The 8504-nt window shown below is 34.6% G+C and overlaps 1 protein-coding gene across 3 annotated transcripts in view; it reads right to left on the reverse strand.

The window, feature by feature from the left end:
• Positions 1-7285, reverse strand: part of LOC131434747 (high affinity cationic amino acid transporter 1-like) — a 64992-nt gene extending 57707 nt beyond the window's left edge. Inside the window, exon 1 of one of the 3 annotated variants that reach the window (XM_058601824.1) lies at positions 6887-7232. The gene's annotated coding sequence lies outside the window, so the exon portion shown is untranslated. Of the gene's footprint in view, positions 1-6886 lie in introns of all 3 variants that reach the window. The other 2 variants (XM_058601826.1, XM_058601827.1) reach the window with 2 other exon arrangements.
• Between the last annotated feature and the right edge of the window lie 1219 nt (positions 7286-8504).

Below are 8504 nucleotides of genomic sequence, written 5' to 3' on the forward strand. Positions count from 1 at the left end.
CAGAAATGCAAAGGTAGCTTTCAAATGAGTCAAAGAATTTTGAAATACACCCACATTACATACACATACACATTATTCGATCTTGTCAGGCTGAGTCAAACGGTATATAACAATCAATTGATTTTTCCAGTAATTACTCATCTTTTCTATAGAAAAAAAGGAAACACACTAAAAGGTTACTATTCTTTCAATTTATTTGGCGCTGTTGTATGCTGTCACTGAATGCCTGTATCAGTAGTAAAAACATCATATACCATTTCGTATATATGATGATAACTCAAGTATCAAATAATCAGAGCATGTGCGCAAAGAGGTAGTGGGAGTTTGTCTTCAAGTTCACAAGTACAATTGGATTAAAAGCGAACTGTTTTCTGATTGGGACTATGAGACAAACAATCGTTTTTGTTCCTATCTTGAAACTACGTTCGCTCCTCGGGGGATAGTCGTTCGAAAAAAAATAACCACATAAAATATCACTTTGTGGTTGCCACATTTCTGACGAACGATGAAAATGGTCTAATCTCTGTCTCTCGATGTTTGATATATTGTAATTCGAACAATGGGACAACCTTATCATACAGTCGTAGGATCGATTGAGCGAATTACTATACTAGCGATACTTAGCTGGGCACCATTCAAAGAATGGAATAAGAAATGAAAAGAAGAAGTACAAGAAAAAGTAAAATTTCATTGTAGATTTATTCTCATCGAGTCAAACTAGATTGTTTTAAATGACTTCATTCAAAAGCGGGATAATAAGTAATATCATTTACTGTCGAACGAGGAAGATGACGCTTACACAGCGACGAGGCAATGTTCAACTAAATTATTCTAAGCGGCGACTGACTGAACGAGTTGGTACTAAAAATGCAACATTGTGCAAAATTAATTACAACTTATCTACAGAATGTATACTTAACTCGGCGACTCGAGTGTGTAGATAATATTTTGTAGAGTATATGAATACTTATGCCGAATCCAGATTCCATGCCACTATTCAAATGTTGGAATTGTTTGATAAAGTACTTCAATGGAAACTAAACACTGCATACTTAATACTATCTCAAAGCCTCTCTAGTTGCCTGTTACCAGCTGACAAGTTGTAACACGATTATTTCTAATACTACTTATCGGAGCATCGTCAGTGTCAATGGGGAGCCGAGAACATTTACCGCTGTTAGTGACCGATTAATCCACTGCAACAAAGTGTGATACCTAATCCCGAAAGCTTGCGGAAACCTAATGGAGACTAACCTGTGCTTGGAGTAATTTGTACGACAATCTTTCACTTTCAGTCAATGTCGTCGAACCGTAACAATTTGGTATTTTTCCCCCGCAGTACTAAATTGCTCGCTGCTGCTGACATTGAAATGCTAAGCCGCCGAACGCGCGAAAGAAGAAAATCACTTAAGTAAAGCGCTTGGTTTCAATTGTAAGCTTATGCGAATCATCCTTCCACCTGGGTCGGGCAGATCTATTTGCTTATTATGAAAGATATGCCTGGAGTAGTGAACACAAGAAATTATGTCTACAGATGTTTATTTCTCAAAAGCGACTTTCGTTCACCAAATGACCAATATTGGCAAAAACTTCATATTACCGAGGTTTACAATTCTCGGTATAAAAATGTAGTAATTCAAGCCTTCTATCACGTAATTTTTCTATATCTAATATTTAAATATTTGAAATATTATCAAATAGGTAGAGAACTACGGTAAGTTTGAGGGGCAAACAATTTTTACCCCCTAATTTATGCTAGGTGCACATAGCAATAACTTGACGTCTGTCTAGCGGTTTATGTTGAACCGTCATGTCGGAGGTATCAGTTCAACATGAACTGATAAGCATGAAACAAATTGCAAAAATGCACCAATTAAAGTATCCGACATTATATGTTATTGTACATTCTTCATTGGTCTCTTTTTTTGTAAATATAAAAAATAGGTATAGAAATCGCTCGAACCTTAGAAAAAAAATCCATATGTCATGTCATATACCAATCGACTCAGCTCGACGACCTGAACAAATGTGTGTGTGTGTGTGTGTGTGTGTGTGTGTGTGTGTGTTTGTTTGAGAGAGAGAGAGAGAGAGAGAGAGAGAGAGATCTCAGAGATTACTGAACCGATTACCTACATCTAAGATACAAATGAAAGGTCTCAAGATATTTTAATCAAATCTTACTTCCAGTTCAGGAGATACAGGATGATTAGTGTATAAATGTCTATTTCGGGGTTGTCGGGTTTGCAGATTTTCATAGTCGATCACCAAATAAACTCAAACGATTTTCAAAAATTTCGAATCAAATGAAATGGTTTACATTTTCTTAGGTGAATTTTATTGGCCCTTATTACCATTCTCACTTCCACTTACACTTTCACTCCACTCACATATCACTTCACTTGATTTTACCTATTACCAGTATCACGCATAATGAAGTGATCACTGTGGTGGAAAAAACTAATTTTTCTCACAAAATGTTGGTGGCGTGATGTTCATAATGACATCAAGTTCATCCAAGTAATTACTTTTGTCTCTGAAGCGACTTCCGCAATAAGGACCTACATTCACTTCATTTGATTTCCACACGGAAAACCCTCCAATCAAAAAAATACGACCTCGCAATTTTTTTTATTTTTGCAGTTGTTGTTTTAACTAATAATTAGTTGATTCAACCAATTTGCTATTTGATTTGCACATATTGAGGTAGCTGAAAATATCTTGTTTTTAATGCTCTCTTATGTCAAAAACAGCACCAAGCAAAACAGAAATCGCAATGGAAAATCAACCATTACTTCAGTTGAAATTCAAACGCGTTTCTTAAACATTTTCATGCAAACGAAATTCGCATACTATACGTTTGTAAAACTCGTGAAGAGTAACTTTTGAATGATAGTAAATTAATGTTTATCATAATACTAGTTGTCAGAATATTAATGTGATGATAAATTATCTATCGATTGATATAAAAGTGCTATGCACAGATATGATGGCCGTTAGAGATATTGCAATTAACAAAACGTGTTTAAGCAAAAGTAGAACCCAGTGAATTGTATGAGTTTGAATTTTGGTCTTACAATCAACTTGATTCTCCATCGTAAAATGCATGTCAATGAATAAGCATCATGTTATCTTCAAGTCATGTACAAAAATTGTATGAACAAAGTGATTAAATTGAAAATGTTTAATATTCATTCATATCATCTGTTGAAACTGTAAGTTGCAATGGTTAAAAAAATAAAATTCAGTGCATTCGGTGCATTTTGTTCGTAAGTAATATAGTGGTCACAATTAGAAAGTTTCGTTGACACCAGCACTACTAAAAGACAGTATATTAAAAACAAAAATAAAAATGGTTTCAGTGAATAATTCATTTAATATAAAGTAAGGGCTGAGAAAGGTTTTATAATACCGATAGATGAAAGGTAATATCATTTTTCAGCTTCATTAAAAATAATACTTGGCTTGATAGGATATGAGTGTGATCCTTTACCGAAAACTAAAAATTAAAAATAAATTTTAGGAGCATAGGATTTCATTAGACTTTGCATTGATATACTAGTTTTTTCGCAAATCAGTTACCAATCATAGAAATCAATTAATTTGATGCCTTAGTTCTGTACATGACCACCGGTTTCAGTGCGTAGAAGCACTACGCGCAGAACTACAACAACATTAACTTTTATTTATAACGTCATAATATAATACATTATTTATATGAAATATTACATATTTTTTATATATCTTAACACACCGAATTTTCATTTAAAAAATCAGAACGTATATCAATAAGGAATATTTTATTGACATTCAAAATCAATAACTTTGCTTAAGTTGAAATAACTAATTGTAATATCTAAAACAACTAAATCCGATTTGTTTTTCAACTCACATAACTGTTCAATCAAAAACAAGGTCGGTTGTTTTAACTAAAATCTTTATTGAAATTGAAAGGTGTGTGTATTGCCTAACTGACAGCATTCTTTTTTCAACCAAAAATTTTTGTTATTTCAACCATCGTTTCTGTTGATCGAAAAACAACAATCGATTAGTCGAACCAAATTTTAACCAATCAAATTCAGAAAAACAACTAATATTTTGGTAGTTTCAAAATCGCGAGGGGTTCCGTGCACCGTGAAGTGATACTCATAATAAGGGTCACAGTCACTTCATATGGTTTTCACCGTGTAGTGACACTGGTAATAAGGGCCACCGACACCGATTTCCGAATTCCATTACCGAAAGCATCGGGAATAGAGGAACTCAATCGTTTTCTCAAAGAAGAACAAAACAAAGTTCATAAACAAAAATTCAAATTGAAAGACTTGAAGTTGGTAGATTCAATCAGTTCCAGCTTCCGATTCTGGAATTACACGGTGAAGAGTTTTTAAAAATTCAAACCGTCATATACGATGATATAAAAAAAACCTTCAAAGTTGGACTCAAATCATTCCAATTTATATGTCATATTAATTCATGGCCATACCGGTTTTGGAAGTACCGTACATAATGACCAAAAACTCTAAAGTGAAACTCACTTCGGCATCTCATGGAATGCTTAATCGATTGTCACACGTTTAAATTCAAAGGAATAATTTTATAGTTTCATACAGTTTCTCTTTTAAAACGACGGTCATTAAAATAATTTAATGGAAACTAAAAACACCGAAGAATATTCATGCAACAAACAAACACGGATTGATAAAAATGGTATCGTTTGACTGCTAGATGGATTAAGCACATTTTTTCTTGTTTTTAGAACTGAAATGTTAATATATTTTTTTCTCAAATAGAGTTTTCCAAGATCATTGGAGATAATTACAATCCAACCATTCATTACTTTCATTTGCAAGTTCGTGCACGGAGAACCCTTCGATCATAAAATTGCGATATCGCAGTTTTTGATTTTTGCGATAGTTGATTTAACTAATTTCTTTTTGATTCAACTAATATGGTTTTTGATTTGCATATATTCAAGTAGTTGAAAAACATGTTGTTTTGAATGCTGTCAAATGCCGGAGACAGTTGAAAGCAAAACAATAATTGCAATCAATCAACAACTTTTTTAGATGAAATCTGTTCGCGTCGCTTCAAAATGTCAATGAAAACAACATCGATGGTTAAAGCGTTTGGTGAAATTGTGTTCATTCGACTTAAGAATTTTATGATAACAAGTGTTTATCTAACAGCGGTGTTGTGATAAAGTTAACCTTGTTTGAGATGAAAAAGATTTGGTGACAAATTAGAAAATGTTTATGAATGATCATCTCGTAATCTTTCAGGTATGCGCAGAAATTTTATGCTTCAAATTCGATCATTATTTACTTCCAGCAGACTGTTTTACTTCCAGCTGTTTGATACCGATGATGATGTTCATGCATTAGCAATAAAACGCTTTTTGACATGAATATAATTTATAAAAGTATCAGGAGCGAAGGGTTTTAAACACGCAGAACGCGCTGCGATTCAATGGCGCGTTTGAATTGCCGTCGCAAAATTCCAATTACCAGCGGTTGACGCACCCAAGCTCATATAAATTGACTAAAATTATCAGTGCATAACTTTAGTTCAACCGTTTGAAGGCATCATTTTAGGTAAATTTAATAATTTTTCCACATCAATCATTTCCGATCGAATCAGAAGTATTTTTTTAGAATTTAGATCTTTACTGATCTCAAAACAAACAAACAAATAAAACCAATTTATTTTTCAACTAACAGAATTTTGTTCCAATAACAACACCAGTTATTTCAACTAAAATATTTGTTGAAATTGAAAGGTATGTGTCCTCACTAATTGACAGCATTTTTTTTTCAAACAGTTGAATTAGTTGTTTCAACCATCGTTTCTGCTAATCGAAAAACAAAAATGACAGTTCAGTTAAAACAACAATCGATTAGTTGTACCAAATTTTAACCAATCGAATTCAGAAAATCAACTAATATTCTGGTTGAAATGGGATCGCGGGTGGTTCCGTGTGTAAACTTGAGGTTTTGGTTATTCTATCACCAAAAAATAATGTTATATTGTGATATTAATTAAACTTTGAATCAATTATCAGATTCTTCTTGCTTTTTGTTGTTCTGGATCGGTGGCTCAAAGTATAAAGCGCTGGTATCGCAAACCATTTGTCGTATGTTCGATCCTCAACATAGAACGATTCTTGGTCAATAGCACGTAGCTATGCAATTTTCCAGCACACTAGCCATGCAATTGTCCTGTTCACTAATGGTTCGGCTACGAGGATTTTTACAACATAAAGTTCTGCATTGGGAAGTAGTAGTTTAGCATCGAAAAGTAGTAGTAGTATCTAGAGTGTCCAAAATCAGAGTGACGACAGCTGTTCGTTTGAAATGTTAGCTTTATTCCAAACGGGCAAACGAGCTGTCAACATTTCGGACTAAATGTTTTGAATTTTTTGACAAAATTTCGGATAAATGTTGTCACTGTGGCACTTTAGTAGTATTATTACGTCTTCTTTTTTCTTCATACCGCATTATTGAAGAACACAATAAAATAAAAACAATTCGCAGCCAACTAAATAACTCAGTAAATTACTGTTCGAATCCCCAAATTAAAATATAATAAATATTGAACAATTCCAACAAAAACTATGAATATGTAGTTCATAAGTAGAGATAAGAATCGAGTTGAAAACGATAACTTGATTTTTTCAACTTTTCACCTGCGGCTTCGTGATTTTCTGAGCATTTTTCGTAAATACCGTTTTACTTCAGGCCAAACTCTCAAACCAATTGGCTCTCACATAACCCTAAATCCTATCACTAAACGCACCTTCACTACATCAGTAAAATAGCGATAACCGCATTACTGTCAAGTTCATTATTTCTATATAAAATACGGGTTAGATTAAAACAGAAAAACTCACTTTTCTATTTATTAGATGTGTCCTTCAGAATGCACTGCGCACCGAATCAGTTTAGACAACCGGTTACTTTTACTCCAACAACAGTTTGTCACCGCAACATTCGCTCTCTATGGAACTCCCGGTCAATTTGAAAGAAAAAAACACTTCCAAACAATTGCTTCAAAGTGGCGACGTTTAACCGAGGAACAAATCAGAGCAACCAACCAAACCGCACTAGATCAAGCCCAGATCTGAACTGAACAGGTAGCTCACTACACTGATGGCAATCAATCCCACCCGCGTATAACCGAGTCACTCAACAGTTCTTCAACGGGCTTCGCACACCTGAATCAGCTGATGAGAAGCGCGAGAATTTACCGATAAACAATAATATGTACACTAACACCTTCGCGGACATCTGTCGAACATAGTGCCCCGTTCGGGTGGCTGCATACTAGTGAGACTACTATACTTCCAATTGGTTGAGTATGCACTCTAGTACGTTATTCGAATATACGCTAGTGTTCAGTGTGTGCTATGCTTGTAATCCGAAGCAGAAACCGGCAATCATCCAGCCCGATGTCACTGGCAATGGGATGTGTCATTGGTTGATGTTGTCGGTTATCGGTTCTATCTGGATGAGTAAAGAGACACAATAAATGTTTTGATAAAAATCAGTTCAAGGGAGGGGAAGGAACTGTACCAATAGTCATCTCATAAGACAATCGGAACCAATACCTTTGCTTTGGAACTAGGAAACGATATCACAGCAAAATTGTTGCGAAAAGTGGACACTACTTGTGTTACGGCAAAGCGAAAATTCGAATAATAGAGATAGCATATCTCACTCTATCCAATGGTTTAAATATATGCGATGTTTATGGTATATATGACTATGGGAGCTAAGATCATTGAAGCTACCATTACCCTAGTTTGCTCAGAATAAAAAGTAGAGTTTACTTTCCTTCGAGTGTCTGGGCTTTTCGAAACATTGTTTATGATATAATGACTTAACCACCGTCAAGTATTTTCTAAACTTTACAATTCACACACGTTTCCCATTTTAACACAAGTTACTCGGAATGAAACCGGTGTTCGCTTATCTACGTTCGGTCGTTGTCTCTAAAACACATTGTCAACAGAATTACTCGTTCGGTGTCTTTCAGCATGCTAATAATGATTTGCATTGAAGTAAGCTATGGATTTTATTTTTTGAATAAAAGCTTTGAAACTATTTATCTAAGGAACAAGTTGAAGGTGAAAATCACCTTTTGCCATTTTAAAAATAGAAATCATAATTCCGGGGTAGACAAGTACCTAACATGATCAACCGCAACTGCATATCACTTCTTCAATCATATAATTTCTTGTGGCTATAAAACCTTCTTACTTTTCTCGTCAAGAAGGGCTAAGCAATCACTGTGAAAACCGATTTTTCAGCCGTCATGTCATATACCATTCGATTCAACTCGACGAACTGAGTAAATGTCTGTGTGTGTATGTGTGTGTGTGTATGTGTGCACCAAACAGATTTCACCTACTTATGTCATTTTCGCTTGATGCCAAACCTAAGCCAGTTTCCACCCTACCTACGGTCAAACCATTTGTTTGAAGCTAGTTTTTTTAATAACTATTTATT

The sequence above is a fragment of the Malaya genurostris genome, chromosome 3 (assembly GCF_030247185.1).
Source record: "Malaya genurostris strain Urasoe2022 chromosome 3, Malgen_1.1, whole genome shotgun sequence".
NCBI classification, from domain to species: Eukaryota; Metazoa; Arthropoda; class Insecta; order Diptera; family Culicidae; genus Malaya; species Malaya genurostris.